Here is a 21,153-nt window from a genome sequence, read left to right on the forward strand (position 1 = left end):
CATGGGGAATTGAACCTGGGTCCTTTTGCTTTGCAGGCAAATGCCTTAACTGCTAAGCCATTCCTCCAGCCCTTTATTAATATATGCTTTTTAGCACAGCTTTACCATTCTCAAATAAGCTGCATTTTTGTGTTGATTACTGTTGTGTTTGATATTTCCTGATTTATAGGGCCTTTGCATTTTGTTTTGTTATTACTGGGGGCAGGGTCTAACTCACCCAAGCTGACCCATTTCAGACCAGAAATCTTAGCCTCCCAGTTCAAAGGATTAAGGATGTTGGGCAATATAAAGGACTTTGGCATTATTAAATTATCTGTTTGTTTCAATCCCCATAAATACTCTGTTCTGGTTTTGATTGAATGAGTATATTGCTTAGTTGAATTTTAGAATTTGCCAGTAATTTGTCCCACCCAAGCTTCTATAATTCTTGAATAGTAGGCAAACTCAACACATAGGGTCACTTCTGCTGTTACTTAGGGAGTATAAGAGCCACACCTGGCACCGTAAACTCCTACCTAGAAGATATATAAAGTTGGATTTACATGGATAAGAATACTATAGATAATTAGAAAACCCAAGCATCAAATTAACTCAAGATTCAAAAATCTCTACATTATAATACAAGAAACACAAAAAATCAAGACAATACACTTCCACGAATTATAAATCCATCAGAAATGACCTCCAGTGAGACTGATTTAGATGAAATACCTGACAAAGACTAAAAAAAAAAAAAGATTATATCTATGCTCAAAGCAATAAACGAATAAATCAAAAGAATCAAAGTAAACAAGGAATCCTAAGCGAGCACATGGAACCAAACTTAATGAAATAAAGAGGTTAATACAAGATATAAGTAAGGAAAAAGAAATGATGAAAAAATACCAATCAGAAATACCAGATGGGCTAGAGATATGGTCAAGCAGTAAAGGTGCTTGCCTACAAAGCCTAAGGACTCAAGTTTAATTCCTCAGTACCTACATAACACAAGATGTAGTAGTGCATATGTCTGTAGTTCATTTGAAGTGGCTGGATACCTCATGTGCCCATTCTCTCTCTCTTTCACTCTCATTCTAAAGAAAGAAAGGAAGGAAAGAAGGAAGGAAGGAAGGAAGGAAGGAAGGAAGGAAGGAAGGAAGGAAGGAAGGAAGGAAGGAGAAAGAAATAAAGAAAGACTAGAAATAAAAAAGGCAAATAGAAAACTGTACAGAAAGTCTCACCACTAGAATGAATCAAGAAGAGAACAGAATATCTAAACTAGAAGACCAGATGGCAGATATAATACAGTCCAACAAAGAGAAAAACAAACTAATAGGAAGGCATGAATGGGAATTTCAAGACATCCAGCACACTATGAAGAGATCAAACATAATTTCACTCCAAAGGCATAGTAGGTATTTTCAACAAAATCATAGAATAATATTTTCCCCATATAGAGAAAGTGATGCCAGTTAAGATACAGGATGCCTTTAGAATGCCAAACAGACAAAATCAGAAAAGTACCTCTCACCAACATATTATAATTTCACTACAAAACACACAAACCAAAGAAAATATATTGAAAGCAGTTAGTGAGAAAAAAAAAAATCAAGTCACATGAAAAGGCAAGGCCATCATGATAACAGCAGATTGATCAACACAAACTTTAAAAGCTAGAATGGCTTGGAATGCTGTATTCCAAATTCTGAAAGATAACAACTATCAACCAAGATTACTTTATCCAGCAAATCTGTTGATGGAGAAATAAGGACATTCAAAAACAAACACAGGCTAAAGGAACATATTACCACTAAACCAGCTCTGCAGAAAATACTTGAAAGGGCCCTTCATGCTGAAGAAAAAGAAAAGTACACACATAATGATATAGGAAAAAACAAACCATACTCAAATAATAGTACAAGAAAGTAAAGGAAAAAACAGGAAGAACTAAAAAACAAGAATAAATGCACACCTTTCAATAATAACTCATTTTGTTTTGTTTTTGTTTTTCAAGGTAGGGTTTTACTCTAGTCCAGGCTGACCTGAAATTTTCTATGTAGTCTCAGGGCAGCCTCGAACTCAGGGTGATCCTCCTACCTCTGCCTCCCAAGTGCTCAGATTAAAGGCATGTGCCACCACACCCAACTCTCAATAATAACTCTTGATAACAATGTGCTCAATGCCCCAAGAAAAAGACACAGGATTGCAAACTATTTAAAAAGAAGGATCCTTCTGTTTGTTACCTTCTAGAAACTCATCTTTCCATAAGAGATGGACATCATCGTAGGGTGAAAGGATGGAAAATGGCATGTCAAGTAAATGGGCCTAGAAAACAAGCAGGTGTTGCTAGCTGACAGGGTAGACAACAAACCAACATTAGTTAGGAATGATAAAGAAGGTCACTTTATATTGACTAAACAAACACTCTAATAAGTGGATGTTACAATTCTAAACATATATGCACATAACATGGGGGCTCCCAATTTTATCAAACACTATTTAAATTAAAGTCACAAATAACACCAAACACAATTGTAGTGAGTGACTTCAATACCCCACTCTCATCAACTGACAGGTCAACCCAGCAAAATATAAACAGAGGAGCATCTAGATTAAATAAGGTCATAGAACAAATGGACCTAACAGATTTCTATAGAACATTTTAAGAAATGCTGCAGAATATATACTCTTGTTAGCAACATATAGAATATTCTCTAAAATAGATCATATATTATGAAACAAAGCAAATCTTAATAAATGCAGGAAAGTTGAAATAATTCCTTACGTTCTGTCTGATCACAATGGGATTAAACTACAAAACAACAACAAGAAAAACTATAAAGCATACAAAAAATCATTGAAACTAAACAGTACCCTATGAAATGATGAATGGGTCAATGAAGAAATCAGGAAGGAAATTAAAAAATTATAGAATCAAACGATAATGAGAGCACAACATACCAAAACCTTTCTGTCACAATGAAGTCAGTCCTAGGAGGGAATTTTATAGCTTTAAGGGCCTGTCTTGAAAATAGCACTGAACTAGCTAGCCCCACTGCATACTTTGGATATATGTTGAATTTTGTAACATGTTAAATTTTGCAAGGATGTTAACCTCATACAGGAAGTAAATTCTCACTATTTTTTTTTCTGTCCAGTCAACTCATTCTCCTAAGCCAAAAGCCAAGTTTATATGAAAAAAAAAAGACCTCTTGTATCTGAATACAGTATATTTCTTGGCATTTAGTATCACTCTACAGTTGATGACACTTCTCCGGTTTATTTCATCTGTACTTAACAGAACTATGTCTACAGCCCATTTTCCAAGTTTGATAGAAAAATGTTAAGTGTCATAAGATACAGATATAGCTAACAAGCACTGTGCCAGCCTTTTAAACAGTGAATTTATACAAGCAAGGACATTAGGCTCAATAAACTTTTGTTTTGATATTCAAAATAAATAAATAAATAAATTTGAAAGGTTTCAAATAAGGAACTTAATGCTTCACCTTAAAGCTTTAGAAAAAGAACATAGCAAACCAAAAGTCAGTAGATGGGGAGAAATAACACAGATTAGGGCAGAAATTAATGAAAGTAAACCAGGAAAATAACAAAAAGAATCAATGAAACAAAGAGTTGGTTCTTTGAAAGGATAAACAAGATTGATAAACCCTTAGCAAATCTAACTGAAATAAGGAGACAAGGGACAAAAATCAATAAAATTAGAGATGAAAAAGGCACCATTATACTAGATACCAAAGAAATTCAGAAAATCATAAGGACATGTTTTAAGAACATATACTCCACTAAGTTTGAAAATGTGAAAGAAATGGAAGATTTCCTGGATTTATATAACCTACCAAACTTAAATCAAGATGAGATAAACCATTTAAACATTTAAACAAATATCTAGATCAAAGTAGTATCTCCCAACTAAAAGAAAAGTCCAGGCTCAGATAAAATCACCATTGAATTTTGTAAGAACTTCTTGGAAGAACTAACACGACTGCTTCTCAAACTTTTCCACAAAGTAGAAAGTAAGGAATACTACCAAACTCCTTCTACAAAGCCAGCAACACCCTGATACAAAAACCAGACAAAGTCAGAACAAAAAAAAGGAAAACTACAGACCAATCTCCCTGGTTAACATAGAAATTCTCAACCCAAAAAAAAAAAAATGTGCCCACTCTCCATTATTAAGCTCCCACCAATTGTGGACTACAAGAAAGCCTACACCTATTTAAATTCTCTCTAAAATAATAATGGTGTCCCATTTATCTGGTGCTGACTTCACTCTCTGCTGGAGAATTTTCTTTTCTTTTTTCAGGTGGGTGCAGAACCTGAGGAGAAAATCAGACCATCGCACCTTACCAGAGCCGCAAATAAAACCATAGAGTAATTTGGGAAATGAGCAAGAGTGCTGCTTTCTTGGTGAACCTGGTACCAGCACAAGGGTGAAGGAGATAGACACACAAAACACTCAACTCCTACCAAACCATAAATCCAGAGACATGGAGACTCCCAAGACCTCATCACTAAAGTTGACCTAAAACTAATCCAACATGGCTCAGGGAAATTTGTGGAAGAGGGGGCAGAAACATTATGAGAGCCACATGTTGGCACATTATGCTCAGGGATGTTGCCTCCTCCCCATAACTGATGGATAGCCTCACAATGCATGACCCACATTCCCCAAGGAGGAGATTCCTTTCAGAGGGGGAAGGACAGGGTGGAGGCTAACAATGGTACTAACACGGCTGTATACATACTGTGTATATAACTAATAAGAAATAAGAAAAAATATTGCCAAACAGAATACAAGAATATATCAAAAAGATCATTCAACCTGATCAAGTAGGCTTAATCTCAGAGATGCAGGGATGGTTCAATATATGCAAATTGATAAATTTAATACATTATATAAATGGATTGAAGGACAAAAATCACATGATCATCTCATTAGAAGCAGAGAAAGCATTTGACAAAATATAACATCCCTTCATGATAAAAGTCCTATGGAAACTGGGAATAGAAGGACCATATCTCAACATAACAAAGGCTACTTATGACAATCCTATAGCCAACATAATACTAAATGGGGAAAATCTTTGAATCTTTTCCACTAAAATCAGAGATAAGACAAGAGTGTCCACTACCCCATATTTATTAATTATAGTATGGGAAGTCTTAGCTATCACAATAAGGCAAGTGACACACAAAAAATGGATATAAGTTAGAAATGAATCTGGGTGTGGTGGCTCACGCCTTTAATCCCAGCACTTGGGAGGCAGAAGTAGGAGGATCGCTGTGAGTTCAAGGCCACCCTGAGACTACATAGTGAATTCCAGGTCAGCCTGGGCTAGAGTGAAACCATACCTTGAAAAACTAAATAAAAAAGAAAGAAAGAAAGAGATCAAATTATCATTATCTTCAGATGATATGATTCTATACACAAAGTAATCTAAAGACTGCCAACAAACTGTTAGAGCTGATAAACACTAGTAGCAGGATACAAAATAAACAAACATAAACCAGTAGCTTTCCTATATACTAACAACAAACATGCTGAGGATGAAATCAGTGAATCACTCTCATTCACAATTGCTTCAAATAAATGAATAAACAAAGAACCTTGAAATAGACCTAACTAGGAAGTGAAGGATCTCTACAATAAAGACTTTAAAACACTCAAGACAGAAATTGCAGAAGACACTAGGAAATGGAAAGACATCCCATGTTCTTGGATAGGAAGATTCAATATTGTGAAAATGTCAAACTTACCAAAAACAATATATGGATTTAATGCAATCCCCACCAAAATTAGAATTGCATTCATCATGGAAATAGAAAAATTAATCCTAAAATTCATTTGGAAGCACAAAACAAACTCACATAGCCAAAACCATTTTGAGCAACAAAAAATAAGACTGGCAGTATCACCACACCTGATTTTAATTTGTATTACAGAGCCATAGTTACAAAAACAGCATGGTACTGGCACCGAAACTAGATCAATGGAGCAGAATAGAGGACCCAGATATAAGTCCAAACAGCCATGCCATCTGATTTTCAACACAAATACCAAAATTATTCACTGGAAAAAAGACAGCATCTTCAATAAATGGTGCTGGGAAAACTGGATATCTATATGTAGAAGGATGAAAATAGATTATATTTTGCCATGCCCAAGAATCAAGTCCAAATGGATTTAAGACCTTAATATCATACCTGAAATTCTGAAACTGATAAACAAAAAAGTAAGGGAAACCTTTAAACATACTGGCATAGCCGATAACTTTCTGAATAATATCCCTGGTGCTCAGGAAACAAAACCACTGATCAACCCTCATGAAATTACAAAGTTTTTGTACAGCAAAGGACACCATGAAAAGAGCAAAGAAACAACCTACAGAATGGGAGAAAATCTTTGCCAACTATACATCTGGCCAGTTATTAATATCCAGGATATACAAAGAACTCAGAAAACTAAATAAGAAACCAAACCGCCCAATTAAAAAATGGGCTATTGAACTAAGTAGAGAATCCTCACAAGAAGAAAACAGATGGCCTATATACATCTAACAAATGCTGTACATCCTTAGCCATCAGAGAAATGCAAATGAAAACTTTAGGTTTCCGTCTCACTCTGTCAAAATGGCTACCATCAAGAAAACAAATGACAATAAATGCTGGTGAGGTGTGGGGGGAAAAGAAGCCCTTCTCCATTGTTCATGGGAATGTAAACTGGTACAACCATTGTGGATATCAGTCTGGACATTCCTGAGGCACCTAAATATATATTTATCATATGAGTAGACTTACCACTCATAAGAATATATCCTATATCATCTCATTACCTTATTCATACCTGCACATCCATGTTTATTGCTGCTCTATTCACAATAGCTAGAAAATGGTACCAGCCTAGATGTCCCTCAAATGATGAGTGGATAATGAAGATGTGGTACCTTTATACAATGGAGTTCTATTCAGTGGTAAATAAAAATGAAATTATGAAATCTGCAGGGAAATAGATGAGCCTGGAAAGGCTTATACTTAGTGAACTAACTCTGGTCCAGAAATCAAGCACTGCATGTTTTCTCTCATATGTAGATCCTAGCTACAAATGTTTAGACTAATATGTGAGTTGAAGTAAAACTTGGTAGTAAAGGCCAGTAATATAGAAAGTGACTACTAGGGAGGGAGGTGACTTAAGGAGATAGTATTGTATATATTGTATATATTTGTACATATTTTGTACATACATATATTGTATATATGTAAGATTAGGCATAGCCAGCAAGTGAAAACTACTTAGACTCTCATCAGTTTGTGAAGGTCAGTGGTTAAATGTCTATTCTTGTCACTTCTATTGCAGTTTTTATGAGCTGTGTTAAATTAACATTGAATGGTACAGTGGCAATAAAAGTGATATTTGGATTTTGGAGAAGTTAGTTGCATATTAAACTTAATAGTTGTTAAAATCTAAGTCAGATGATGCTTAGTCAAAGCTGATAACTAATAAGTGATTTTATTGGCTGAAGATTAGTTTAACCTTGAGGCCATTGTGGTAAAGAAAAAAGGTAGATTTAAGATAAAGGTGCAGGAGCAAATATGAGAAAAAACCTTTAAGTAGATCACAATTTCTTCTAAAAAAAAATAGAAAAATTGCCAGGCATGGTGGCTCACACATTTAATTCCAGCACTTAGGAGGCAGAGGTAGGAGGACTGCCATGAGTTTGAGGCCACTTTGAGACTACATAGTTAATTCCAGGTCAGCCTGGGCCAAAGTGAGACCCTACCATGAAAAATAAAAAAAAAAAAAAAAAAAAAAAAAGAAAGAAAGAAAGAAAGAAAAAAGAAAATTTAATTTCCATATTGCTTTTGATGCTGTTTAAAGAAGTGCTATAATGACCTGTTTTATGAAACTCTCATATGATATTGACATTTCAAATATGCAGTAACGTTCTCTTCCTACCTTTCCTAAGCAAAGATGCAGAACAATAAACAAATGGTTTGAAGGTCACAGTAAAGTTGTCAGTGACCCTTATATAAAATACTAATTTGAAGGAGTATGCCCTCTGAATGGTGGTGTACAAGGAAGAAACAGCATAAAAGATTTAAAAGAATCTGTTTACATGATGAAAGTAGAAGGGGGCAGAATTAGCTGATAACAGGAAAGAACAAAGTAACAGATGTTAAAATGGAGACATTTGTTTATTGTATCATTTGTACAGTTGCATGAGATATCTTACATGAAGTAATACAAAATTCCTTAGGATGATTTAAGTAGAAAATAATTTGTAGAGATATGTATGTAGCACACGTAATTTTGTAGAGACTGGACAATCAGAAAATTAATGATGATGGTGGTAGTTGCAGTGTTGGTGGTGATCATGCAATGAGGTTCCAGGCAGTGGAACTAATCTGTATGGTTGTAGAATTGGGTTAGTCTGTATCAGTTGCAGAGAGCACTGGGATAGCTGAACTAGTGACTGGAAAAAGCTGATAATTACTCTACATATTCCATGAAGGAAGTGTTCTGACTCCCAGTCCTTTATATGCTAGAGTCAAAACTCCAGGACTGATGAAGCTGAGCCTTGTTCAAATAGGCTAGGATGTGCCCTGGCTGCCAGGATTGCAGAGTAAGTACAGTCTATTATGACGGAGACAAAGCAGTTTTTTTCCATCATTACTTCTTTAGTGAGTTTCATACTACATAAGCTAAGGTACAAAAGACATTAATATGGAAAAGCATCCAGTAATGGCTAAAAGTTAGGAAGAGAAAAATATGTATGTATGTGCATTTAATTTGTATCTGAATATGTATTGTGTCTGTGTAAATATATATGCAGAGACATATGTGGATTGAATGATTTAATATATATGAATATGTATGTATATATAAACTATATAAATGGGTTAAAATTATTTTTATAATTTCTGTTTTCATAAATTTACTCATGTCCATATCTATGTGAAATGCTAATCACAAGTGAGTTTGCTTGGGTTTGTGGGCTTAGGATGGAAATTGCAGAATTGGCTGATGACTTTCTTACATAGGTTCTATTTTACTTAATTTTGTTCTTATTACATCAATATGAAATTGACAAATAATTAAAAGTAAAAATAATGCATTTTTATGAGGACACTGGGGATAGAACTCATGATCTCACAGATCTTCATGTATATGCAGCAATTACTCTTACTCATTGAGCTATATTCACAGCCATGTTGAACTATTTGAATAAATATTCCATTACTTGGGAGCCAAATTGGGATCCAGGTGTGCTAGGTCATGTTTTAATCCCAGTACTTGGGAAGCTAAGTAAGACAATCACTGTAAATTCAAGGCAAACCTCGAGTACAGAGAGAGTTCCAGGTCAACTTGGGCTAAAATGAGATCCTATCTATAAAAAACTCAGGCTTGGTGGTACACATCTTTAATCCCAGCACTCAAAAGGCAGAGGTAGGAGGACCACCATGAGTTTTAATCCACCATTAGACTAAACAGTGAATTCCATGTCAGTCTGAGCTAGAGTGAGACCCTACTTGAAAAGCCAAAAAAATATATATATATATAAATATAAATAAATTGCTCAGTAAATTATGAAGTGATATAAATAATAAAGATTGGGAAAAAATCTCCCCAATTCCAACACTGGTTTTGTTTCTATGATTATATAGTATTACAATTTTGACTGATAATTATAGAATATCTCATGGCACTGCCACCTTCTCACCTGAGGTTACTATTCACAATAACTTTAGAAATATCTGACCTACAAAACACAGAAGGAAAGTTAATTCACTTTTAAAGGAAACAAGTTTCTTTTCAAATATAAAAGCATAAGGATCTCTGGGGTCTACTGCTACATAATATAGGTAAATTTAAAAAAATATTAATTTCATTTGTTTAGAAAAAATATCTAAAGTTTCTAGAAATACAGGAAATAATGGAGCATTTATTCAAATTGTTCAACAGGCCTGTGAATATGGCTCAATGAGTAAGAGTATTTGCTGCATATACATGAAGACCTGTGAGATCTTGAGTTCTATCCCCAGCATCCCAATAAAAAGCTCAACATGTCTATACATGCCTGCAATATCAGTCTAGCAGAAGACAGAGACTGGAGAGATAATAGGGCTCACTGGTCAGAAAGTTTGACTGAAAATTGTAGCTGTAGGCTCAGGAAGAGACTCTGTCTCAAGAAAACAATGTGAAAGAGTGGTAGAGGCAAATGTCTAGCATTCTCTGGCCTCTGCACACACAGAGAGAACACATGCATATCTGCATGTATACACTATACATACACCCTCACAAACAGCACCACCACTACCATCACCTCACATTACCAAAGTTCTCAAAAAAAAAAAAGTGGCAAAAACTGAGTCTGTGGTATATGAACCAATAACCTCTCTGTCCCATCTCTCAACTCAGAAAGAAAGAAGAGTGGAGACTGTTCTTCCAAGTGATGAAGGCTGGTCTGCTCAGTTCCCAAAGAGTGAAGGTTCCCAGTCACCAGAACCCTTCATCCTGTCTCTACCTAAATGTCACTGAGGCTAAGAACACTAAGTTAGGGCACAAGGAGGCGAGAGCTAGAGTTCATTTATTCTGTCCAGACACCGCTTACTGGACACAGATTCCTCTTTGGGTAGAATGTCATTAAGATTAGGCTGCCCAATTAATGAGAATTCTATTTAGGATTATAATGGTGCAAACTCAGCATGCATTTATTGAAATCTGCTCTTTGAATTCTTTTGTTCCCAGGACCAGTGACATCTAATATCTTTGGCTATGCTAGACACAGCTCCCCTCAGCCATGCAACACCTGTAGAGGAGGCAATGAGAGTCAATAATGCAGTATTTTGCTAAGCCATGATGTTTGGTAGGTTAGGTGTGTTAGATGCATTTCCAGCCTACAATAGTTTTAGTATAGAAGGGCTGATGAGAAAGTAAGTCCATCATGAATTGAGGGGCACACATGTACACATGATAATAAGTAGGGCAGAGAGGTGGAAGGATGGAACCATTGCAAATGGTAACATACCAGTTACCTCCTCATTGCTGGGACAAAGACTGGACAAGAAGCAGCTGAGGGAAAGAAAGGGTTTATTTAAGAATATGGTTTCAAAGGGAAGTTTCACTGTGGCAGAGAAAGCATGACAGAGCAGACAACTATCATATCTTATCACACCAGCAAAGAAGCAACAAGCATAAACTCCAACACCCAGCGGATTAATAAATGTCAAAGTCCACCTGCAGTGACACAGCACCTCCATCAAGGCTCCAGCTCCCGAAGGCTTCACAACCCCCCCAAACTGCCACCAGATGGGGACCAAATATTCCAAATGTGTGGGCTTATGAGGAACATTTCATTGAAACCACCACAGGCGAGAAGGTGAAGTGGTACAGCCAATTTCAAAATAGTTTGACAAATAAGTCTTTAAAATAAGTTTAGTAAAAACTCTCATATGAGCCAGAAATTCTACTGTTATGTGTATATTCAGGATAAATGAAATCATGTGTCCATCTAAAAACCATGCACACTACTGACCATAGCAGAATTTCAACTGCATAAATTTCAGTTTTATGGGGGAATGTGGGCAAAAGAGGGTAATAGGATGGGAATTCAATCAAATTATAGTATGTTCACTATGAAATTCTCAATAAAAATATTTTAAAAATTTTATTAAAGTAAGTACACATTCAAGTACAATGAAATACATAGTGAAATAATTTATTGCTTTTGGGTCCATATAATCTTTATAAAGTATAAGTATTGATGTTCTAAAAGTTATAAGTTAAATTACATAAAACATTTCATAAATAATAAAATCACCATCCCCAAAAGATTCACAACACCTGGGAATAGAATTGTAACCTGTTCATATATTTATACTCATTACACATTTCAAAACACATACGTGTATGCTTCATGCAGTGATAAATTTAATGAATAGAATCTTAAACTATAGGTTAAATTAACCCAGAGAAATGAATCAACAAATATTTTACCTCAAAGATGGAAACTTGAACCATCTGACAGGTTGAAAAGCAACAATGGCTTTGTGTTAGAATTAGGACATGACCAGAATGTGGGAGACAAAACAGAACCTTCACATCTTTTTGTCTGGACTTAGTCCTGAGACAATGGCTCTGACCTTTCCTCGTTCTTGAGGAGACATGCTCAGCCTCAGCCTGTCACCCAACTCTTAAATAAAAAGAGATTTGGTTGTGGGCCTGAGTTAGGAATATTACAATAAAAAAAATTCCATGTACATGTTTTTATTACTCATAGAGTGATATATATACATCTCATATTTTATACTTATTTATTTGAGTATATTAGTGTCAAAAATAAGTTTGATTTTCCACAATATCACAACATAAAAAATCTGAGTAGATTATCTTATTCGTTCACTTTAAAACATTACCAGTGTTTTAAAGGACTTAGTTACAGATATGATATATTGAAAAATAAATAAAAATAAAAAAAGATTTTACAAGAAAATATTTATTTAAAAAGACACAAGTGATTTTTTTAAATGTAGATTTTATTTTAGTGTTAACTGTTATTTATCCTTCAACATGTACTTCCAAACTTCTAATACTGGCCTAATGTCTGGTGGTACTTAAATATCTTCATGTCCTGAACTCACATTGTTTTCCTACTTTATTTTAAATTTAACAGCTACTCACGATTACATAGAAGTCTGTGAAATCTTTCCAGAGCAACAAGAGACCTTGGGAAACCTCATCTCATATCTCACATCATTGATGACAGCTGTGTGGTTGGGGCTGGTAGCCATGCTTCTCTGAAGATGCTGACAAACCTTCAGAAACTGAATGCTCTTCTCAAACTAATGACTTCCCTCTCTGACTTCCACACTGAGAGCTGCCGATGGTGTTTCTCTCATGGACAGAAGTTCCCTGAGTACCTCTGAGAAGCTAACTGAGCATCTCCAGAACCTCTAGTGACATGACCCCAAGCAAATGCTTAACCTCACAGAGGTTTCATTATTTTCAAATGGAGCTACCACATTTCTTACGATTATATTACTAAATGTCAAATGTCTACAATAACACCTAAAATCTTAGAAAGTCAAAACAAAACATTTACATAAGGCAGAATGATGTGGCACTGAGATCAGAAGAGAAAGCATGAAATGTAAATCAGACTGGGCATGTAGGAACTCCCCCTGGACACAGGAGGAGGTTAGATTTAAGTAGCTATATTTTGAGAGATCTAGACTACTTAAAGGAGCTGAATTTTGAGAGGGCTAGATTATTTAAAGAAGTATGACCTTTAGAATCAGAATTTTCTGGGCTTACATATTCTGGGATTTATTAAACATATGTCCTCTACAGTTTAGCCAAATACAAGTGCTAACTTCATAACTGTTATATACATAGTACAGAAACAGCGAACAAAGGAGAAACAAGTCCCTTCACTACCAAGGTTTACATTCAGTTTGGCTTTCTGTGAGGAAGGTAGAATTTTAATGGGTGTTTGCCTGAATTTATGTAATCACATTCAAAAACCTCCAGATCCAGAGATAATTGAAATGTTTTCCCATCCCTATGAGTCTTTATAATGATTCTAACATTTATTTTTGCACATCCTGGAAGGATCATTGGGCTGCCATAATGAGGCTTAAGGAACTGCAGAAAAGGAAAGTAGAAAGAAAAATCAAACCTGGTATTAGAAGTGGACTAGAAACCAGTCCTATAATGACCATGAATAAAAAGAGAGAGAGAGAGATTCAAGCAGTATATCTGATCTAAATAATCCATGAAGTCTCTGTAACACATCAGGGCCTCCAGAATGTACAGAAATGATTAAGACAGATTCTCTGCTTTCAGAGACCTCAAAGACTGGCTAAGTGTGAACGGATATTGTGACTCAACACATTTACAGTGGCAGACATATAAGCACAACAAAATATTAGAGCAATGCCTATCAAAAGTAGGGGAATACATGGACATAAGGTATAAGGGTGCATTTAAACAAATTGGAGTGGCAGTCTAAGGATTTTTAGCAAGCAAGGAGCTAGCTGTTCACATAGTAACAACATGTGCAAAGCATTATGCAAGACATGGTTGGCCAGCCTTAAACAATGAGCATTTTCAGTCACCTGAGCCTCCACTTTTATTAAGTACTTGACCCCACAAACTACTACCAGTTGTTTGCCTCATCAAACAAGAATTAGATGGATTGGACTGAAGCAGAAGAGTGCAGGGTAGAGAATTACAGTCTGGAGATTCACGTCAGATCAAGATGGGAGTGTGCCCATCTGAGAGTGTGGGACTCCTTGCTTATTAGTAAGAACTCATGGAAGCTACAACAGGATGGATTGACAATCTTAGAATTCCCTGTGTTGCCAACTCACAGCTTGTGTTGCCAAGATTAAAGAGGAGGTGAGCACTGCCAGCACATGGGTAGCTCTTTAAAGAGAGAAGCGAGCTCTCCCTGACGTAGTGGTGCAAGTAAATAAAGGCTGGGCTGAGAAGAACCTAAGATAAAAACAATGTTAGTCTAATGTTACACATTTAAAAATACTATTCAGAGCTGGGAAAATGGCTCAGCATTTGAAAGTGTTGGTTTGTAAGCCTACGGACCTGGGTACAATTCCTCAGCTACCCACCTAAAGCTTGACCAGCATTCATTTGCCACAGCAAGTGACCCTAGCACACTCATACACACACGTGCATGTGCAACACATGCACACACACACATATGTGCAAATAAAAAATGAAATTTTGAGAAAAATAAAAAATAATAACATTTATAGGGCATTGGGTTTTTGTGTGCTTATAGCCTTGTGACTTTTCATCACTCATTTTCATTAGTACCTATGCCCCAATATTTATCTCTGAGACCTGTAAGTGATTAAAAAAAAGATTCATAAGTTTAGGTAAAATTGAATAATGCTTATTACAAAAGCAAAAAAAAAATTTCTAAAAGCCTTTGTTTTCAGTGTATCAGTTATTATGTATTTTCTATTTTCAGAAGATCAGCTAAACAAAACAAATACCATTTCTGCTCCCATGCAGGTTACATGGTAGCCATCTGAAAAGTCAGGCAGTGTTTACCACAAGATACATGCTCAGCAAATATTACTGAATGAATGAGTCGATGGTTTGAATTAATTCATAGAACTAGAGAATGACTTCACATTCTCAGACTGACAAAGTGTTGAAGCCAGTGGACATAGACCACGTGCATACTAGTATCATCACTGGGGAAGAGCTGAAAGCAAATAAATCCCTGTGCCTTTTATCTAGATCACACTTTAACTGAAAAATCAGGGATAAAGAAAGAGAGAGAAAACAACTTAAAAATATATTGAAATATGAACAGCATATGAGAAGCCCTGGGTTTAATCTCTATATCAGAAAAAAAATAATACTCTAAACAGTTACAAAATGATTCTCCAGAGCTTCAAAATGTGGAGGAAGGTCATTGTGTAACAAGAAAACTTTTACACAGGAAATACAACTTAGATGGTGACTAGGGTTAATGGTTTGATAGACATAGGTACAAACTGCATGTTCCATAGGAAGGAATAGAGTGAAAAACTACTTGAGTGTGGGCAAATGTTGAACACAATCTTTGTATGAGAAAAGGAAAGTCATCAGGGGACAATGATAAGAGAAAAGTTCCCATGTAACTGAAAATGAAAGTAGGAGGCATATTGCGGAGGAGTAATTGGTGGAGACTCTTTTCAGAACATCAGCCTTGCTGAAATTTCTTGCTGTGGTGATACATAATGGAACTGATATCTGTCAGAGGGTGCTTAAACATGTGCTTGTCGGTTTGTGCCTTCTATTGCTTAGCACCCACCACACCATTAACATCTCCTTATCTTGCTAGCCAGTAAAATGCCTAAGTACATAGAAAGACCAGTTAGCTTTGGATTTTATGAATGCCTCATGGGATATTGGAGACATAGTTAGTTATGTTTAAAAAAGAAAGTTCATCCATGAACTGAAAGGACAGCTCAGTGAGTAAAGTACACTTCTCACATGCATGAAGACCTGTTTGATCTCAGTAGCCATTGCTGGATGTGGCAGTTCATACCTGTAATCCCAGCACCAGGAAGACAGAGATAAGAGGATACCTACAGCTTGATGGCCAGCTAGTTTAGCATAATTGATAAGCTCTAGGCCAATGAGAGACCCTGTTTCATAAGAGGGGGATGCATTCCTGAGGAATTTGCTCCAGGTTGTCCTCTGGTCCCTACATGCACCCATTCGCGCGCGCGCGCGCACACACACACACACACACACACACACACACACAAAACATACAAAATATCCACTATTTATCTGAATCTCAAGTTCAATTGGACATCCTAAGATTTTAGATGCTAAATTTTCTAACATCTCCTACAAGTACTAGAAAATGTTAGATTACAAGTAGTTCTCAGCTGTTTGTCCAAACAAGTAAGAATCAAGGCTCGGCAATATTCTCCTTTAAATTAAGTTTATCTCATGTTGAAGTTGGCCAGTGTATTTTCTATTCACAAAAATAATAACTAATAGTTGTGCAAGATTTCCCTAGGGGAAAAAATAAATGAGAAGAAGAATATAAACTCATCCATTTGAGAGAGAAATAATTTTAAAATTATACGTGCCCTGATTTGATCACTCCACATTCCATACATGCAACAGAATACCCCACTGTGCCTTATAAACCAATTCAATTACAAAGTGTCAATTGCCATTTCTTCTCAATGTGGGCTGTGTACAAGGAGTTAAGTGTCAGAGCTCCCTTCAGCTTTTAGCCTTAGGAGTCCTATTTACTTTAATAGAAATCACTTTTCCAAGGCACCATGCAGAGATTTGAAACACAGGGTTAAAGGTCATCCAGCAACTCCAAGAATAATAAATTTGCAATTTGTACTTTTCTGACCTCTAGAAATATTTTGAGGTGTCTAAGGCCAAAGAAAACAAAGCAGTGCTTTGATAGGGTTGAGGAACTATCAATTGATCAATTTAAGAGGGATTATCTGATAATTGGGTAAATACATTGTTATTGATGTGCAGCAGGAGATGAGCCAAGAAAACACTAACACTCAGGCTGAGACTTATCTGCTAATCCTGGAAGAAGGCAGTTTACCCAGGACATGAGTAATTGCTCTGCTAACAGATTTATTCTTTTAAGCCCATTTGGGGCTTACATACTCCTCTTTCTTCCCAGCAGTGCAAAATGTGGTCTGCATCCTTGCAGCCCACTGTGCTGGACTTTGCATCCCCTCTGCACCATGTCCACACTCCAATTTCTTTGATTTAACCTCCATCACTGTAATATCTATAGAAAGGGGTTCTGGCCAGATGTGCTCCATTTGACTGAACTTTCAGGAATTTGCATTTGATTGGACTACCTGGAGAGAAATGCCTCTTTTCTGGTACCATAATTTTAACCAGATTATTTTTAAGTAGGGCCCAAATGACAGATGGAAGATCCCCAGACAGAAAACCAGGAAACCAATCTTCTACCCTATATTTTTCCTAATTATTCCTGTGACCTTGGCTAATCTCATTGCATTGTCTTAATGCTTGCCTCTGAATTTCCATCTGTGAGTCAAGGGAGGTAGAGTTGAGAGTGTTTGCAGCTCCTGTAACTGATGAAGGATGAAACAATTGCTTTTCTTATTTTATACTGAACAAGGGGATCCACTATCAGGATTTTTCATGATTTTCATTTATTTCCTGCTCTTATCACCATATGTTGTGACTCATACCTGAATGTCCTAGAAATCTCCACAGGGAAAAGTAGAAAAATTGTAGATAACAAGATAATTTTATTTGTTCAGCAATTAAATATAGCCTCTCCCATGGTGACTAAACAATTCTGAAATCTAAATAAACTCAGTTCATTTTTAAAATGATGTCTTTGTAGCAAAATGTTTTCCAAATATAAATAATAGTAACTCTTTGTTATAGGATAAAAGGTTTAACTTCATAGATAGCCTTACCAGAAGTATCTGTGATTAGACCTGATAATACTCAAATGAAAGCTTGAGAATCTCTCCAGATAAACAGACAATAAATAATAGATATGATAGATGACACCTAATCTAGATAGATTTGCACCACTTGTCTAAAATCTGAGTATGACTTAGTAAATCTGAACTATAAAGCCATCTCTAACCACAGGACAAATTTAGTGTTGATATTTTTCAACATACACCATATTTGTAAAGGGTCCTAACAGGAGTCACATTTATTTTAGAAATCAACAAAAACAGACAGATTTGGTGTAGGGAGAGAGCTCACTTGGTAATGAATGTGCCTCACAAGAGTGAGAACCTGAGTTTAGAACCCCAGCACCCGCAAAAATGTTGGGCAGGTATAGCAGCCTGCCTATAATCCCAGCACTTGAGAGATGGAGACAGGGACCCAGGGGGCAACCTGGCTAGCTTGTGAACTCTGTCCAAGTGAAAAACCTTGCCTCAGTAAATAAAGCGGAATCAAGAAAGACTCTCCAAGTCAACTTCTGGCCTACATGTGCACATGAATCTTCCTCCTGATACATGCAAAAATGTACATATGAAAAATAACAAATATTGCTGGAAAGGAAAAAAGACCTCCATTGAGGAATCATGCAAAATGCATTTGAGAGTGCATTGGTATGATGTAGGTATAGATGCTGAAGAAATTAGAGATAAGGGTTATTGTGAATTAAATAAGGTAGAAATTCTCAAGTAACTAGGTTAAAAGAAAGCATTTTCAAAAGACATGAAAATAAAAGTAATAAACACAAGCATGTTGGGAATCTATGAGGTCTGTGCATGGGGCAGGTTCAAGATACTTGGGAGGAGGCAAAACCGAGGCCATGTTTGGATAGTAATCCCAGTTACAATACAACATAGATGAGCCTTTGTTCCTGTAGCTTGGTCCTCTGCCTTCTCTAAAGTTTGTTTTTTGTTTTTTTTTTTCTTACTTCTTACCTAGATAGTTACTTTTGACTTTTATTCTGGTCCAACACTTAACCAGATAAAAACTGAAGTAAACAGCTTCATAATGTAGAAGGAACTCAGGAGTTTCATCTATCATTTTTGCTCATACCATTGGTAAAAATTTACTTGTATGAAGTCTCAGATCACAGTAAAACTGGAATTCATGACACTCCTCAAGCCCTCCATATGATATTTCCTGAGCCTTTTAACCATTTCTGAAGCCATATGATAGGGAATGAAAGTGTTTATTATTCCTCTTGTAATTCAATGAAAACATCTAACTAGTACCTAAATCTAGGTTTAGAAGCCTTTGTAAAGGGTTTGGCTGGCCATGGAAATAAGTAGTCATATCTTATAGATGCTGCTAGGGACCAACTACTTAACTATGTGCTAACAGTACACAAGAGATTGCCTATGAAAGCTGGGAATTGACCACTCAGAAATGCAGCTGGATGAGTTGTATGGGATAAACAATATCCTACATTGCTCACCTTCATAAACAGATTTCTCACCTACATGAACTGAAGCTATAAAATCTGTCCCACAATTCATGACCGACAATCCCCAACCAGGAGGGTCCTTTCAGAGAGAGGAAAACAGGTAGAAGGCTAACGATGTTATCAACATGAGCTGATATGCACGCTCAGTATATACATAACTAATAAAGAAAAAAATCTGCCAGGTGACTCTTACCCATGTGCTTAGCAATAAAGACAAAAGACTATGATACTATGGAATCACTAAATAGCACAACTTTTTGAACTAATTATGGTGACTACAGATACAGATTGAAATATAGCTTCTGGCTTTGAAATGCTTTCCCACATCACTCTTATATAAACTAAGGTACATAATGGTGATGTTGCACATAATTTACCTCTGCTGGAAAAGAAAAATAGCCATAATTTAGATCTATGTCATTTCTCCTAGCAAATGCCATGGAAATTATTGTATCTTCTCAATCTCAACTTCTTTTGTGGTCTACAAGGTATCTCCTCTGTGTCTCAGAAATCATGGCTAGTCAGTGAGCTATTAAGAGTTTATCATTTCAGTGTCATGATATTGAATGAACCACATCTTCCCAGGATGCTGGTCAGTGATTATGGGAGTACTCAGAAAGTGCTTAAGTGCCTACTGTATTATCTTCCTGTGAATTATAAATACCAAGAGATAGGGGCTTATAATTAGTAGTTTCAAAGTGACATTATAATTTAAAATGTGTAACATTGCAATACTAATTTAACTTAATTTTTTGCACTGATTTTGAGGACATTGGCTGTATAGAAGAATGAGAAAATGGAAATCCCTGTGTTTCAAACCAGAGAAATAACTGATAAGTGTGGCAATGCATAAATGATTATTTTCATGGAAAGTAGAACTCATCCAAGTGGTAGTATTTCCTTTAAAAGTTGCACTATTTTTTCTCTTAAATAATTGCTGCCTTCAGCATCTTTTTAAGTCATCACTAAAATAGTCATGTATACATACATATGGAGCTCCATACCAAAATTGCCCTAAAAATACTAATTTGTCAGCTTAGTTACTCCAGGCTTCTAATCATTAAATACAGACAGTAATAATTTTTTTTTAATTTGAATGGTATATATTAATTGCGTATCATTATGACACTTTAATACATGTATTGTCTACTGACTACATCAAAAGTATTTTGTTCATATTTAACCCCATTGCCTTTTCCTTTAAAAAAAACTTTAAAAAATTATTTTTATTTATTTGAGAGCGACAGACAGAGAAAGAAAGAGACTGATAGAGAGAGAGAATGGTCCTGCCAGGGCCTCCAGCCACTGCTAACAAACTCCAGATGTGTGAGTCCCCTTATGCATCTGGCTAACATGGGTGCTGGGGAATCAAGCCTCTAACTGGAGTCCTCAGGCTTCACAGGCAAGCACTGAACCACTAAGTCATCTCTACAGCCCCCACTGCCTTTTCTTCTTCCTCCTACCTCCTCTTGCTGGTCTGTTGTCTGCACTCAAATAGTCCCCCTTCTACTTAGAGGTCCTATGTATATAAACAGATTGAAATTTAGCTTCTGGCTTCAAAATGTTTTGTTGTTGTTGTTGTTGTTGTTGTTGTTGGTGTGTGTGTGTGTGTGTGTGTGAGTGTGGTGTGAGTGGTGTGAGTGGTGAGTGTGTACACAGATACATGCACACTATAATTCATATATGAGAGCTGGAGATATATAGC

The sequence above is a fragment of the Jaculus jaculus genome, chromosome 3, assembly GCF_020740685.1.
Source record: "Jaculus jaculus isolate mJacJac1 chromosome 3, mJacJac1.mat.Y.cur, whole genome shotgun sequence".
Lineage (NCBI taxonomy): Eukaryota > Metazoa > Chordata > Mammalia > Rodentia > Dipodidae > Jaculus > Jaculus jaculus.